General features: G+C 34.2%; 1 pseudogene across 1 annotated transcript in view; it reads left to right on the top strand.

Annotated features, from left to right (window-relative positions):
• Positions 1–1,936: 1,936 nt before the first annotated feature.
• LOC143231316 (ras-specific guanine nucleotide-releasing factor 2-like) overlaps positions 1,937–18,461 on the top strand; it is a 128,777-nt pseudogene continuing 112,252 nt past the window's right edge. Inside the window, exon 1 of the transcript XR_013016876.1 lies at positions 1,937–2,463. The product of XR_013016876.1 is annotated as a ras-specific guanine nucleotide-releasing factor 2-like (transcript). The remainder of the gene's footprint in view (positions 2,464–18,461) is intronic.

The raw sequence follows: 18,461 nt of genomic DNA, 5'->3' as shown, positions 1-18,461 counted from the left end.
TACCAGTACCCGCTTTCAGTTTGGAAAACACTGTCTACAGTATATTTAGTAAACAACAGTCATAAACACACGTGTTTTGTTACTTTTATATTAAAAGTAGTAACTCAAAATTATAGAGTAAATATTAGGTATATGACAACATATGATGTGAAGGAAACTTGACACTTTTGTAGATCGTTTTTTTTACAAGTTTGTTGCATAGATTTATTTACAGAACTGTAGATTTGGAGTAATGTAAATATACAAAGGTTGATACATAGTAATAATAATATTTATGAGCCTCATCATGTTGTTACAGTTTATGTCCATTCATGATCTATCTGATGGGTATGAACTCTGACTATAGCCATGTGGCGTAGTTTCCATTTTCCATTGTAAAAGGCCGTGGGGCTGTTATATGTAAAGTACCGACCCCTCTTCACATAATCTAACTTACCTTCAAGGACGAAGGTTTTCGACGCCCATTTCAAAATTCCCATCATTCAGAAATCCAGAAGCGTTGCATTCGGTGACTTGGCTAGTGTGTACTGACATAGAATACCATGAATACGTGTTGTTGTTTTTTATTTAGATGCTTAAGATATTTGACAGTTGAATGGATATGACGTGGAAGAAGCTTGTGACTGGTGTCTCTTTTTCGACTTGGAGATCTTTCTTGATTGCGTTTTGTATTGTTGCCTAGAGCATGTGTACGGCTTTTGCCATTGATGTTTGTGTTCGTGGATTCTCACCTGTTATAAGACACCATACATTTCTTTCCACGGTTAGGGTGTGACCTGTTACAGATCTGTTTTTAGATGGTCCTGACGTATAAAGTTGATCCATATTCCTGTTTTGCTTTTTAAGTGTTGTTAAGTACAAGGGATACAAATGTCTTGGAAATTGTAAGACTCAGATCTGAACACATATTTATGATATTAGTATTACATAATAATCAGTTTAACAAATGGAATGTTCATATACATTGGTTTGAAAACTAGAAGCTGAATTTTGAGGTTTGAGCATTCTTGTATACTTCTCTATATTTTATGCTCTCTGATCACTTTAATGTGTTTGATGACTCCTGTATGTGTCAATTTGTTTGATAACTCCTATAATTGTTAATGTGTATAATGACACCTGTATTCGTTTATCTTTGCATGATGAATTCAAAATGTTTATAAATTTGTTGAGTATCCCTAATGTATTTTTGTGTTTGAATACGTAGAAATATTTTTATCTAGTGAATTATATTTCATTTTTCAAATTTTTAGAAAAAAAGTTATCCACGCACAATAAGGATTCCTATTTGAAGTTAGGTTGCGGGGTGGGTCATAATGACCATCGCTCTGCACTGAATACCAAAACAATTAAGGAAATCTGAAAATTTCAGTGAAAAATATCTGTTTTACGAACAGCTACGCCTGATAATCATTTGCAGTTATGACACGGTTTGTCTTTTTCGTCATTCGGTATTAAGATGTCTCACAGCTTGGACCCTTGGCGACACGCCACACATAAGGCAGTTTTTTCACATGAAACGTATTGACCAAACTTCAAGCATTTATATTATGAACTAGGAGACACGCAAGCTGCGTGCTGCTTTACCAAAATTCTGGCGTTGCTCGCGCATAGAAACAACTCGCTTCTGTGTTTGTTACTTAAGAATCGCGTGCGTTTCTCAGTCAAAGCGTACCGAGGACGCAACAAGCTGTTGCTGCAGCCTTCCACTCGATAGAAGCTTCTTCTACGCATGCTTCAGGTAGCTACAGGTAGCTGCTGATGAAACGTGCCACGCGCGTGCACCTTCCTATAATCTCGCTCAGGTCGAGAGAGCCAATCTAATTGGACGGTTGCATTTTGAGCTCTTTTGCATGGAAGATTTGGATTAGTGTATTTCGCAACCGGTGGAAGTAAGTGCCGAGGCTTTCTGTCCAGTTCAAGGTTTCTCCCCCCTCTAGTGGTCGTGCAGAGATAACCTGTTGAGTCGCTAACCATCTCAGTTGTGTTAGCGTTAACTGTAGAAGAAACATAACAGTATATGGCTATGAAAAAATATTGAGCTTTTCACTCGTAAGACACATAGAAAACCCAGGATTTTTTAAAAATATAAAGATAGAGTAAAGAAATGACAGATAGAATACGCGGCTGACATCGACCTTTCACAGCCAGGCATTAAGGTCAGCCGCTGTAATTTGTCATGTTTCACCCAACGACATGCAGAGGAGCCTCCGTCTGAACGAGCAGCAGTTGCTGACACTTGCTGAGAAAGCTCTCCACGACAATGGAATGCGGGGATATCTGTGTAAACGCACAGCGGACGCCAGCAAGTGGCAGCTTCGATGGTTCGTTCTTTATCAGAATCTGTTATTTTACTTGGAGTCAGATACGTCGACAAAGCCGTCAGGACTAATTTTTCTAGAAGGTAGCTACTGTGACCGTTTGATCACCCCGGCAACTGGGAAGTCACCGTCAAACACCCAGGTACACAAGTTTTACTTCACTTATATTTATTAATATTTATATTTATTAATAAAAATCAGCATAGTTAAATCTACACGACTCTGATAATATAAATGGTTTTGTGTTTACTAGAGCTCACAATGGTACAGACACCCTTATTTTAACGACCGTAGTTTAAGAGAAATTTCAATCCAGTTGTTAGAGTTTTCCCAAGCTAGTTATTAATTTTCCCCAACTTAATAACCGTGAATTTAAATTAAATAACTTCATTAAACTGAAAATTACATGCATTTTAGTTGTTAGGCTTAAGAAATTGTCATTTTTGTATCAAATTTTAGTCTTCGTTATATAAATATTTAAAACAAAACAAGATGTGTGTCCTTTCTTATAGCAAAGCCACATAGGGCTATCTTCTGAGCCCACCGAGGGGAATCGAAACCCTGATTTTAACGTTGTAAATACGGAGACTTACCGCTGTACCAGCGGAGGGCCAAAATAAAACACTCAACATAACTTTAGTTACCAATAAGGAAGACCTTGGAGAAAAAACAAATCTTTCGGATTCTTTCAGCTTATTTTAGAGTTAAAGATGAGAGAGTACAGATGTTACCAGCTTTAGATATGTTACATACGGGTGTATTTGTGAAACCAGCAAATCAGACTACCTGATGATGGAATTATTTGAAACAATAATCGGATACACTCGAAAATCAAATCGTTTTTTTTTTATGGTGATGTAGTTTGTTATTAAGCACCATACCAAGGGCTGTCTCTGTTGTGCCCACCACGGGTATCGTTAAGCACCATACCGTACCAAGGGCTGCCTCTGTTGTGCCCACCACGGGTATCGAAAACCAGTACCTAGCGGTTTAAGTCCGCAAACATATCGCTATGCCACTGGGGGAAAGTTTTGGGTGAAGTGTGTTTTTGTAGTTTAAACACTAAGATGTGACATGAACACATAGAGTTATCTCACATTAAGATACCACATGAACACCAGAGATATTTCACATTAAAATACGATATGAAAATTTAGAGTTGTTTCACATTAAGATACAACATGAACATCTAGAGTTGTTTCACATTAATATATTACATGAACATATGAGGTGTTTCAAATTCAGAAACGACGTGGAGACATAGAGTTATCTTACATTAAGATACGATATATAGAGATAGAGGTGTTTCATGTTAAGATACGACATGAACACACAGAAATGTTTGACATTAAGAGACGATATAAGCAGATATGTGTTTAACACTTAGCTCATTTCTAAGGTATAACTTTGTTTTCCTTCTAACAGTAATTATATTGAACACTTAGCTCATTTCTAAGGTATAACTTTGTTTTCCTTCTAACAGTAATTATATTGAACACTTAGCTCATTTCTAAGGTATAACTTTGTTTTCCTTCTAACAGTAATTATATTGAACACTTAGCTTATTTCTAAGGTATTACTTTGTTTTCCTTCTAACAGTAATTATATTTAACACTTAGCTCATTTCTAAGGTATTACTTTGTTTTCCTTCTAAAAGTAATTATATTTAACACTTAGCTCATTTCTAAGGTATTACTTTGTTTTCCTTCTAACAGTAATTATATTTAACACTTAGCTCATTTCTAAGGTATTACTTTGTTTTCCTTCTAACAGTAATTATATTTAACACTTAGCTTGTTTCTAAGGTATTACTTTGTTTTCCTTCTAACAGTACTTATATTTAACACTTAGCTTGTTTCTAAGGTATAACTTTGTTTTCCTTCTAACAGTAATTATATTGAACACTTAGCTTATTTCTAAGGTATTACTTTGTTTTCCTTCTAACAGTAATTATATTTAACACTTAGCTTATTTCTAAGGTATAACTTTGTTTTCCTTCTAACAGTAATTATATTTAACACTTAGCTTATTTCTAAGGTATAACTTTGTTTTCCTTCTAACAGTAATTATATTTAACACTTAGCTTATTTCTAAGGTATAACTTTGTTTTCCTTCTAACACTAATTATATTTAACACTTAGCTTATTTCTAAGGTATAACTTTGTTTTCCTTCTAACAGTAATTATATTTAACACTTAGCTTGTTTCTAAGGTATTACTTTGTTTTCCTTCTAACAGTAATTATATTTAACACTTAGCTTATTTCTAAGGTATTACTTTGTTTTCCTTCTAACAGTAATTATATTTAACACTTAGCTTATTTCTAAGGTATTACTTTGTTTTCCTTCTAACACTAATTATATTTAACACTTAGCTTATTTCTAAGGTATAACTTTGTTTTCCTTCTAACAGTAATTATATTTAACACTTAGCTTGTTTCTAAGGTATAACTTTGTTTTCCTTCTAACAGTAATTATATTTAACACTTAGCTTATTTCTAAGGTATTACTTTGTTTTCCTTCTAACAGTAATTATATTTAACACTTAGCTTATTTCTAAGGTATTACTTTGTTTTCCTTCTAACAGTAATTATATTTAACACTTAGCTTATTTCTAAGGTATTACTTTGTTTTCCTTCTAACAGTAATTATATTTAACACTTAGCTTATTTCTAAGGTATTACTTTGTTTTCCTTCTAACACTAATTATATTTAACACTTAGCTTATTTCTAAGGTATTACTTTGTTTTCCTTCTAACAGTAATTATATTTAACACTTAGCTTATTTCTAAGGTATTACTTTGTTTTCCTTCTAACACTAATTATATTTAACACTTGGCTTGTTTCTAAGCTATTACTTTGTTTTCCCTCTAACACTAATTATATTTAACACTTAGCTTGTTTCTAAGGTAAAACTTTGTTTTCCTTCTAACGAACTTGTTTTGCAAGTCACATCACTGAACCAGTCGGATGAAGTTTCAATAAATGTGATGAATGTTTCTGGTTAACATAGCATAAACAAACTATTATTTCTTGCAGTGTGGGACTGTGTAATGCAAGTTAAATACAGATTTCACTTTATTATAAATCATAACGTTGTAACAGGTTAACTTACCTGGATATACTTTCCATTATTGCATAACATAGTGTTGTGGCAGGCTAATTAGCTTAGATATATTTTACGTTATTGCAGGATATATCATTGTTAGCACAAACAAATTGTTTATTTTACAATATGAAAATAAATAATCAAAACAGTCTCTATATTGTTACTATGTGGAAAAACTGCAGTAAGCCAACAAGGCTGGATTTTCGTGTTTAGTTTTGTTTTACGCGTTTCTATTACCGCCTGGTGTTCTGCGTTCTAACGGCAAAACTACTGGTTGTGTTATTTCCTAAGAGTTTGCGAACCGTAAAAATAAAGCATGGCACAGGTCAGAATCTGAACGAAAGTAAAACATTGTGATCTTCTGTACGTCCATCTTGGGTTGTTGTTGTTCGAGACCTCGTTCTGTGGTTTTAAATGTTTATTATTAAATAATATAATAGCGTAAAGAGATTAGAGAACATGTACGTACACTAATCACTCTTCTATGAATATTAAACCTAATTCACTGATACATTACCAGTTTCTCTTCGTTTGATCTTTATAAATTCACAATCAATTTCATTGATGAACTCTTAACTTCTTCACCTCATTACATCATCGAATACGTATTTGACTTAAAAAAACTATTTTTAAATATACTTTTAATTAATTAATCTAAGCGATATTTTCATTGTCTAGCGTAGCTGGAATTTTTCTTGCAATAAGTGGTGAGAATTACTTAAGACTATCACGTTGCTGTATGGTACAACGATCTACGGAGGTCAATAAACCCTTCTCGTCTAGAATTTTATCAAAATGTAGATTGGTTGAACACTTCTGAAACAGTTTGTTGTTCTGGATACTTTATAAGATGTAGTAGCTATCAGATGTTGGTAAATTTGTTAGTATTGAAGTACGTTACCATGAAGAACTGACATGTTTAGTTATTGGTACTGTTTGTATACTCTCATGATATTTTCAACCTTTATATATTTACTGTAGTCTTAGCATTGTTAACTCGTTTGCATACTTTATTTGTGAATTGGTTAATACGACTCCTCCATGTTAATTTCGAATCATATGTTAGTCCAAGAAAGTCTGCTGATAGGGGCCCCCCGCTAGTACAGCGGTATGTCTCCGGATTTACAACGCTAAAATCAGGGGTTCGATTCCCCTTGGTGGGCTGAGCAGATAGCCTTTGTGGCTTTGCTAAAAGATAAACACACACTGCTGATAGGGCGTAATGTGGAAAAGCTACGTGTAGATAAAGTTCGGTTTTGTGTCTAAATATTTTCATTTTATTTAAAAATATCTCCATATTTCTTTTCAGAACGTTTGTTTTCATTCTATGTTTTTATAAATATTCCACTACCGTATGAAAAACTGGTTATATAGATTGAAGGCAGCTATTGAGAAAGTTGTGGAACTCTTCCATCAGTTATTGAGGAGATTGTGGAACTCTTCCATCAGTTATTGAGGGGGTTATGGAACTCTTCCATCAGTTATTGAGGGGGTTATGGAACTCTTTCATCAGTTATTGAGGGGATTGTGGAACTCTTCCATCAGTTATTGATGGGGTTATGGAAGTTTTCCGTCACCTATTGAGGGGGTTGTGGAACTTTTCCATCATCTCGTGATGATGAGAAACCCACTTGAAGTAAACGTGTATCTCAGTACAGTTGGTAAGGGTTTAACACTTTAGAGTTTGCTAACTCTCTTCTTGTTAACCTGAGGATAACCTGAGTAGGTCGAAATGTTGTTCTCTGTTTTATTAGTAAAAGTGTTAATACCCATATCAGCCGTCCTGAGATACATTCTTCCATCATCTATTAATGGGGTTTATTAAAACCTTTCACCATCTATTGAGGGATTTATGGGACTCTTCCACTAGCTATTGAGTTGGATGTGGAAATCTTCAGGAGTAAAATATTCTGTGTATTAGGGTCCTCCCGCTTCAGGAGTAAAATATTCTGAGTATTAGGGTCTTCCCGCTTCAGGAGTAAAATATTTTGACTATTAGAGCCCATCCTCTCAGGTGTCAAATACGCTTGATATTGGGAAACATCCCTCCAAAAGTAAAATACTCTGAGTAGATGTTCTCAGCATTCAGTCTACATTATATAAAAAAGTTGTATATACAGTGAACATCAGCTGTCAGAGATCACATTTATTTCATGTAATATCGTAGTTCGTTAGACTATATAGTATCAAATTGCTTCGGCATATCAAGAAATCTGACTTTTGTTTTGGTTAAAGCAATCTGTTGTGGTTTCAATTAACTTACCAGATGACTCATCTTGCACTACAGGTAATTTTGATGTTGCCTCTAAAAGTGTTAAGAGTGTATTAGTAAGTATTCTTTTTAAAACATTGCTCATCAGCTGGTCAGACTGATTGGACACTAGCTTTCTGGTTTATTCGCTGGGTTTTACTTCCTTTAGGAACATAATAACATTTGTTTGCCCTGAAGAGGTTGGAACATATCCATGATAGACAGGTTAAACAATGCCCTGAAATAGTCAAACAATTTTTGAGCCCCGTCCCTTCCTCTTTAGGAGAATGACTTGTTCATTCTCTCTCTTTAGGAGAATGGCTTGTTCACCCTTCCTCTTTAGGAGAATGGCTTGTTCACCCTCCCTCTTTAGGAGAATGGCTTGTACACTATGTTTACCCAACACTTTATTTTCCTTACGTTGGTTATACTTGTAATTTTACTGGCCAAGCGGTTATTATTTTTTATTGTAGATTTTCATGGGTAATAAAAATCAAACAATTGCTTTACAAATGTGTTTATTGTGTTCAAATGTTTATTCACTGTGTTAAAACAATGGGTCATCCTATCAGGTTCATTTTATGTTTGGAATGTTTTTCGTAACTGTTCTTTAAAAGCTTTATTTTTAGTACATTGGTAGTTTGTTTTGATAGTGAGGTATTGGATAGGTTTTATAGGTCTTACAACTGATTGTAAATGCGTCCAGAATTGTTCTGTGTCTGTACGATACTTTTATCAGAAAAGAAAGTATTCCAACTATCTTATTTTAGTTGTTTTATTTGAGTTACGTGTTTTGTTTGTTATTGTATTTATCTGGCTTTTCACGTGTGGGTCTCTAATATTCATGTACAGTCAAGCGAAAAAGTTAGGACACCCTATGAAAGCCTGTGTATTTATGTAACATTTTTTGATATATAGATATTTAATTTCAATTTTAACAATACTGAAACATTATAGGAATATAACTAAACAATTAAAACTGAAGAAAAGACTTCATGGTAGATTCTATGATTGTGAGCTGTCCAGGTCCTGCTACAGCAAAGCAGCCCCAAACCATGACACTTCCACCTCCATGCTTCACAGTTGGTATGAGGTTCTTTTCCTGAAATGCTGTATTTGGTTTACGTCAAACATGTCCTCTGTTCTGGGGTCCAAATAATTCAATTTTGGACTCATCTGTCCAAAGAACATTATTCCAGAAGTCCTGGTCTTTGTCTACATTCTCACTGGCAAACTTCAGTCTGGCCTTGATGTTTCTCTTAGAGAGCAAAGGTTTCCTCCTTGCACACCTCCCATGCAAGTTAAACTTGTGCAGTCTCTTTCTGATTGTAGAGGCATGCACATCAACAGTAGCCAGAGCCTGCTGTAGGTCCTGTGATGACGTGTTAGGGTGTTTGAAGACCTTTTTTAGCATCTTGCGGTCTACTCTCGGGGTGAACTTGCTTGGACGACCAGACCTGGGCATGTTGGCAGTTGTTTTGAAAGCCCTCCACTTGTTGATTATTTTCCGGACAGTTGAATGGCTGATTTCAAAATCTTTTGGGATCTTTTTAAATCCCTTACCAGACTCATAAGCTGCTACAATTTTCTTTCTGAAGGACTCAGACAGCTCTTTTGCTCTCACCATGGTGCTCACTCTCACTTCAACAGTCAGGAGCACACCAAACTAAATGTCTGAAGTTTAAATAGGGCAAGCCTCATTCAAAATGCTGAGTAACGATCTTCTAATCACGTGCACCTGGTGTGATACACCTGTGTGTGAGTTGAGCCATTTTAAGTGGGAATAAATATGGGGGTGTCCTAACTTTTTCCTCAGTTAGAATATGCATTTTTGTAGAATTACATTTTACAGAAAATCTTGAAAAGTCTTTTCTTCAGTTTTATTTGTTTAATTATATTCCTATAATCTCTCAGTATTGTTAACATTGAGATTAAATATCTATATATCCAAAAATGTTACAAAAATACACAGGCTTTCATAGGGTGTCCTAACATTTTCACACGACTGTATAGTTGTCGTTGTTTTTTTATCGTATTTATCAGTTGTGTATTTGGTTACCATCTACAGTGAGTTGTTTATTGATTCTGTTATGAAGCTTTACTACGACAATCGATAGTTGCTTGATATTACTCATCTAGAACCAGTGATATTTCTACTCGGTTTTTTAATTAGGTCTGGTAATAATTTGTCAAGAATAGTTGCGTATTTATTCCAATTTGTTTTTTATGTAATTAAATTTTAATTTAGTTATGGGTTTATTCTGATGAAGTCAGAGATCACAGACACACCAGATAATTAAATGATCACTATCTGAATGAAAGCTTACGTAAATGTTTGAATGCTAACACAATTACTGTGTCCTAAAAATTCGTATAGTTTTATTCCATTAGCCCCACAGTGGCACAGTGGTACGTCTGCGCATTAGCATCGGGTTTGGATACCCCTGATGGGCAGAGCACAGATATCCTGTTGTGCTGCTTTGTACTTAACTTTAAGCAACCAAAAAGTATTACATTCAAATATCTCATTTTTACTATTCTAATCTTCTATTATAACCAGTCACTTGCTACGTTTATTTAATAAGTTTGTATTTAAAATCTTAGAGAATGAGCAGTTAACACTTACTACTGTAATACATTCATTACTTGTTAGGTTCACATTTGTTGCAATACGTTAGTTCATTGTTTCAGTCATTAGTATGATCGAAAGAGTTGATTTATATAATAATATTATTTTTCTATTAACTTAATTTTTATTCAATACATATTTTGTGATCGATATTTATCCAGAAAATTTAAGACTTTAAATTATTCAACAGTTTCAGTAATAATTAGAATGTCTGTATTATTGCTAGTTAAAATATTTTTGACCACGTGCCAAATGAAAGCAACGCCACCTTCAACATTAATATGTTTGACTTGAATTTTTAAATGACAAACAAACCCGTGGATATCTGTATCATGTATGGAATGACTAGTGTAAAATGTTTCTTTGCTATTGTGATAAAAAATATGTTACAATCTTACTGGATTTTTTATGGGTTTTGAAATTCTCTGATAAACCCCAAGAAGGTGTTTTACTGCTTCAATTATTTGGTTATTTTCTGTGTTAGTATTAATTATAGTTGATGTTTTATGATATTTCAAATATAATATCTCCATGAAATAAAAATGCGATTTGAACTAAGAAATATTACCCGCAAAAGCTGCAGGTTTATTTTTGAATTTCGCGCAAAGCTACTCGAGGGCTATCTGCGCTAGCCGTCCCTAATTTACCAGTGTAAGACTAGAGGGAAGGCAGCTAGTCATCACCACCTTCCACCAAATCTTGGACTACTCTTTTACCAACGAATAGTGGTATTGACCATCACATTATAAAGCCCCACGACTGAAAAGGCGAGCATGTTTGGTGTGACGGAGATTCAAACTCGCGACCCTCAGATTACGAGTCGAGTGCCTTAACCACCTGGCCATGCCGGGCCCAAGAGCGGTAGGTAACAATTAAGTTTAGTTACCTATGTTTGATATGTGTGTGTTTTCTTATAGCAAAGCTACATCTGGCTATCTGCTGAGCCCACCGAGAGGAATCGAACCCTTGATTTTAGCGTTGTAAATCTGTAGACCTACCGCTCTACTAGCAGGGGACAAGTTTAATAAGTTTCGTTTTAAAGGTTAAACAAAGTATTTCTTAAGCAGAGTAAGTAAAAATAAAATATTTTTAAAGGCCTCTTACCTTAATTAAATAGCTGTTTGTTGTTGTTTTGAGGAAAATGTTTATTACAATAATTTTATAGTTTGTAGTATATGTTTAGAACGAGAGTTTATTACAACGATTATATATATTCTAGTGGATCTTTAGAGTGAGAATTTATTACAATAATTTTATAGTTTGTAGTATATGTTTAGAACGAGAGTTTATTACAACGATTATATATATTCTAGTGGATCTTTAGAGTGAGAATTTATTACAATAATTTTATAGTTTGTAGTATATGTTTAGGACGAGAGTTTATTACAATGATTATATATATTCTAGTGGATCTTTAGAGTGAGAATTTATTACAATAAATTTATAGTTTGTAGTATATGTTTAGGACGAGAGTTTATTACAATGATTATATATATTCTAGTGGATCTTTAGAGTGAGAATTTATTACAATAATTTTATAGTTTGTTGTATATGTTTTGGACGAGAGTTTATTACAATGATTATATATATTCTAGTGGATCTTTAGAGTGAGAATTTATTACAATAATTTTATAGTTTGTAGTATATGTTTAGGACGAGAGTTTATTACAATGATTATATATATTCTAGTGGATCTTTAGAGTGAGAATTTATTACAATAAATTTATAGTTTGTAGTATATGTTTAGGACGAGAGTTTATTACAATGATTATATATATTCTAGTGGATCTTTAGAGTGAGAATTTATTACAATAATTTTATAGTTTGTAGTATATGTTTAGGACGAGAGTTTATTACAATGATTATATATATTCTAGTGGATCTTTAGAGTGAGAATTTATTACAATAATTTTATAGTTTGTAGTATATGTTTAGGACGAGAGTTTATTACAATGATTATATATATTAAGTGGATCTTTAGAGTAAGAATTTATTACAATAATTTTATAGTTTGTAGTATATGTTTAGGACGAGAGTTTATTACAATGATTATATATATTCTAGTGGATCTTTAGAGTGAGAATTTATTACAATAATTTTGTAGTTTGTAGTATATGTTTAGGACGAGAGTTTATTACAATGATTATATATATTCTAGTGGATCTTTAGAGTGAGAATTTATTACAATAATTTTATAGTTTGTAGTATATGTTTAGGACGAGAGTTTATTACAATGATTATATATATTCTAGTGGATCTTTAGAGTGAGAATTTATTACAATAATTTTATAGTTTGTAGTATATGTTTAGGACGAGAGTTTATTACAATGATTATATATATTCTAGTGGATCTTTAGAGTGAGAATTTATTACAATAATTTTATAGTTTGTAGTATATGTTTAGGACGAGAGTTTATTACAATAATTATATATATTCTAGTGGATCTTTAGAGTGAGAATTTATTACAATAATTTTGTAGTTTGTAGTATATGTTTAGGACGAGAGTTTATTACAATGAGTATATATATTCTAGTGGATCTTTAGAGTGAGAATTTATTACAATAATTTTATAGTTTGTAGTATATGTTTAGGACGAGAGTTTATTACAATGATTATATATATTCTAGTGGATCTTTAGAGTGAGAATTTATTACAATAATTTTATAGTTTGTAGTATATGTTTAGGACGAGAGTTTATTACAATGATTATATATATTCTAGTGGATCTTTAGAGTGAGAATTTATTACAATAATTTTATAGTTTGTAGTATATGTTTAGGACGAGAGTTTATTACAATAATTATATATATTCTAGTGGATCTTTAGAGTGAGAATTTATTACAATAATTTTGTAGTTTGTAGTATATGTTTAGGACGAGAGTTTATTACAATGAGTATATATATTCTAGTGGATCTTTAGAGTGAGAATTTATTACAATAATTTTATAGTTTGTAGTATATGTTTAGGACGAGAGTTTATTACAATGATTATATATATTCTAGTGGATCTTTAGAGTGAGAATTTATTACAATAATTTTATAGTTTGTAGTATATGTTTAGGACGAGAGTTTATTACAATGATTATATATATTCTAGTGGATCTTTAGAGTGAGAATTTATTACAATAATTTTATAGATTCTAGTCCGAGGCGTCGCTACACACTGGTAAACAGGGCCTGTGCCCCAATTCTATTCGACAGTTTCCCAAATTTTCAGTTGGCCTCTTGAAAAATCAGAATAGAAATCGATGATGGACACCATACTAGAAAAGTTGAAACGTTGTTCTCTGTTTATAAAAGTGTTAATATCCATACCAATAATTTTAGGATACATTTTTATTTCAAGTGTAATTCTCGTCATCGATAATTACGAGATCATACGAGAACTCCGAAATTTCTCGCACCTGTAGCCTCGAATCTTTTAAGCGCCTAGTGGCGCTACTGGTTATAGTAGAAGTTTCGGAGAAGGTACATTACAATAATAGTATAGGCACTTGTTTCATACATCTGTGATGATGTCTTAATGTGCTGCTTTAGAACATCTTGTCAGGAAACATGGAAGATCTTGGTCCAATGCTTTAGATGTTCATCCATATACATAACTATTTGATTTATCAGTGTATAGCTGTATCTCTTCATCAGAAGATGAACGGACAATGTTGTTATGATCTTTTTAATTACAAGGATCAAACACATTTCTACAATCATGTATGATTCGAAGTTCCATTCCTCAGCAAAGTTCTACGAACACACCAAATTTTGAAACAAATTCATCAATGAAATTCTTTGCAATAATTTATGTTTTGTTTTTGGTATTAGCCATCCTGAATGGAGTAAGTCATAGATAAATCTGTAAATATACCTTCTCTACTGATTAATAACATTCACCTGTTGATGGAATAATTTATATCCTTAATGTCCTCTTTCCTTAACTAATCTAGAACCTTTCTTAGATTTTCATGAACGTTATCAAAGGTCCGCTCAAGAACTATGTTATTCAATGATAAGTACGACATTTTGGGATAGTTTAGACAGAATACATTCCATTAAAGGTTGGAATATAGCAGGATCTTTACATAATCCAAATGTCAAAATAACGAAATTTCACAGTCCATTTCCAATGGAAAAGGCTTTTTCTGTTTACTCGTATTGTCTACTGCTACTTGTCAATACTCACTCTTAAGATACCATCTTGAAAAACGTTTTTATTTCTATAGAATCCTCAAGGTAACGTCCATCTTTGATCATGGGTGGGTGTCCTTCTGGGTAACTTCGTCTATGTTTTTATAACCCATACATAACTGTGTAGATCCACATTTTTTCTTCACACGTACAATAGGTGATGCCCAAGAAATTATGTGAGGTTCTATCTCTCCTTGTTCCTTTATGGTTTCATTTTCTTTAAATGTCCCAGCGAACGCGTTCTGCTGATAGATATAGGGGGAATATATCTTTAATATCAAGTATTTGAGAAGTTTTGCTTATTTGGCTTAAATTATGGGGTTCACTGAAGGTGTTGTCTTGGTAATCCATGATTAAGTTACGTGTTGATCAGTTGTAGCCTCTCCACGGTCCATTTAAACAACTCTTGTAAGTAAGTTGGTGAGCTGTCTTTAGAAAATTATTTAACATTGAATATCCTACATTCCAGTCAGTGAGTCTTATTCGTTTTTTTCAGCCGTATGGACGTTATAATATTTCGTTCAATTCCACTATGTTTGAGTAAAAGAGTAGCCCAAGAACTGATGGTGGTTGGTGTTGACTAACTGCCTTCCATCTACGATGTCATTTGAAAATTATGGATGGTTCTGAAATAGCCTTCAAGTAACTTTGCGCGAACTTCAACAAACAAACAGTCCTTTCCCTCTAGCGGGTAATACTAAAACTACATCTTTGTTACATCTTCTAAGGGTCCAGCATGATCAGATGGTTAAGGCACTCGGCTCGTAATCTGAGAGTCACGGGTTCGAATCCCCGTCACACTAAACATGTTCGCCCTTTCGGCCGGGGGGGCGTTATAATGTGACGGTCAACCCCACTATTTTTTGATAAAAGAGTGGCCCATGAGTTGGCAGTGGGTGGTGATGAATATTTGCTTTCACTTTAGTCTTACGCTGTGAAATTAGGGACGGCTAGCGCAGATAGCCCTCGTGTAGCTTTGCACGAAATTCAAAACAAACCAAACCAAGACTGATTAAACTTTGTTATTATTTGGAAGAACTGATACTTAAGGAAGCTACACAATAAGTTGTTCTCAAGGAATATTTTCGTGATTCATTTTAATTCCTGCGTGACTTTATGAAAAGGTTTTTGTAATTTTTTTTCCAACGGGTATTAAACAAAGAGAGCCAAACATAAGAGAAAAATGCTATCATATTAAGTTAATATAGGTCTTTTAAAAACAAATATCTGGCAAGATACTTACTGTCTTCGTCATGAGAAAGCACACTCAGGAAAGTACCTATTAATACCATTCTGAGAACATATATTTTTAGAAGTTTTCTGAGGTAATTCTTAGAACATACACCCAAAAACATGTTTATCGACTGTCAATCTTCTAAAGTCATATTTCCATGAAAGAGAAGAAAAAACAAAAACTACGTCAGTTGATCTATGGAAGACGTTTAATGGTGTCATCTTGGGAGCACAGATTCAGGGGCTATTAGCTGTTGTCATCTTGGGAGCACAGATTCAGGGGCCATTAGATGGTGTCATCTTGGGAGCACAGATTCAGGGACCATTAGCTGTTGTCATCTTGGGAGCACAGATTCAGGGGCCATTAGCTGTTGTCATCTTGGGAGCACAGATTCAGGGGCCATTAGATGTTGTCATCTTGGGAGCACAGATTCAGGGGCCATTAGCTGTTGTCATCTTGGGAGCACAGATTCAGGGGCCATTAGATGTTGTCATCTTGGGAGCACAGATTCAGGGGCCATTAGCTGTTGTCATCTTGGGAGCACAGATTCAGGGGCCATTAGCTGTTGTCATCTTGGGAGCACAGATTCAGGGGCCATTAGATGTTGTCATCTTGGGAGCACAGATTCAGGGGCCATTAGCTGTTGTCATCTTGGGAACACAGATTCAGGGGCCATTAGCTGTTGTCATCTTGGGAGCACAGATTTAGGGGCCATTAGATTTTGTCATCTTGGGAGCACAGATTCAGGGGCCATTAGATGTTGTCATCTTTGGAGCACAGATTCAGGGACCATTAGCTGTTGTCATCTTGGGAGCACAGATTCAGGGGCCATTAGATGTTGTCATCTTGGGAGCACAGATTCAGGGGCCATTAGATGTTGTTGCTCTGAGTGCGTAAAAATCTATGAAACTGTTAATATATATGAAGTTCAGCAACTAATACACACAAACCTTGGTATCACACTTAGTGTGCAACACTTTATAGGTTTACTTCTGTAGTGGCTTTAATACCTATCAGCATCAAACAATACACACAAACCTTGGTATCACACTTAGTGTGCAACACTTTATAGGTTTACTTCTGTAGTGGCTTTAATACCTATCAACATCAAACAATACACACAAACCTTGGTATCACACTTAGTGTGCAACACTTTATAGGTTTACTTCTGTAGTGGCTTTAATACCTATCAGCATCAAACAATACACACAAACCTTGGTATCACACTTGCTTTAGTGTGCAACACTTTATAGGTTTACTTCTGTAGTGGCTTTAATACCTATCAGCATCAAACAATACACACAAACCTTGGTATCACGCTTAGTGTGCAACACTTTATAGGTTTACTTCTGTAGTGGCTTTAATACCTATCAATATCAAACAATACACACAAACCTTGGTATCACACTTAGTGTGCAACACTTTATAGGTTTACTTCTGTAGTGGCTTTAATACCTATCAACATCAAACAATACACACAAACCTTGGTATCACACTTAGTGTGCAACACTTTATAGGTTTACTTCTGTAGTGGCTTTAATACCTATCAACATCAAACAATACACACAAACCTTGGTATCACACTTAGTGTGCAACACTTTATAGGTTTACTTCTGTAGTGGCTTTAATACCTATCAGCATCAAACAATACACACAAACCTTGGTATCACACTTGCTTTAGTGTGCAACACTTTATAGGTTTACTTCTGTAGTGGCTTTAATACCTATCAGCATCGAACAATACACACAAACCTTGGTATCACGCTTAGTGTGCAACACTTTATAGGTTTACTTCTGTAGTGGCTTTAATACCTATCAACATCAAACAATACACACAAACCTTGGTATCACACTTAGTGTGCAACACTTTATAGGTTTACTTCTGTAGTGGCTTTAATACCTATCAGCATCAAACAATACACACAAACCTTGGTATCACACTTGCTTTAGTGTGCAACACTTTATAGGTTTACTTCTGTAGTGGCTTTAATACCTATCAGCATCAAACAATACACACAAACCTTGGTATCACGCTTAGTGTGCAACACTTTATAGGTTTACTTCTGTAGTGGCTTTAATACCTATCAATATCAAACAATACACACAAACCTTGGTATCACACTTAGTGTGCAACACTTTATAGGTTTACTTCTGTAGTGGCTTTAATACCTATCAACATCAAACAATACACACAAACCTTGGTATCACACTTAGTGTGCAACACTTTATAGGTTTACTTTTGTAGTGGCTTTAATACCTATCAGCATCAAACAATACACACAAACCTTGGTATCACACTTAGTGTGCAACACTTTATAGGTTTACTTCTGTAGTGGCTTTAATACCTATCAACATCAAACAATACACACAAACCTTGGTATCACACTTAGTGTGCAACACTTTATAGGTTTACTTCTGTAGTGGCTTTAATACCTATCAACATCAAACAATACACACAAACCTTGGTATCACACTTAGTGTGCAACACTTTATAGGTTTACTTCTGTAGTGGCTTTAATACCTATCAACATCAAACAATACACACAAACCTTGGTATCACACTTAGTGTGCAACACTTTATAGGTTTACTTCTGTAGTGGCTTTAATACCTATCAGCATCAAACAATACACACAAACCTTGGTATCACACTTAGTGTGCAACACTTTATAGGTTTACTTCTGTAGTGGCTTTAATACCTATCAGCATCAAACAATACACACAAACCTTGGTATCAC

The sequence above is a fragment of the Tachypleus tridentatus genome, chromosome 11 (assembly GCF_004210375.1).
Source record: "Tachypleus tridentatus isolate NWPU-2018 chromosome 11, ASM421037v1, whole genome shotgun sequence".
In the NCBI taxonomy this organism is placed as follows: domain Eukaryota; kingdom Metazoa; phylum Arthropoda; class Merostomata; order Xiphosura; family Limulidae; genus Tachypleus; species Tachypleus tridentatus.
The sequence above is the reverse complement of the archived record's forward strand: the minus strand, read 5'-3'. Positions and strand labels throughout refer to the sequence as shown.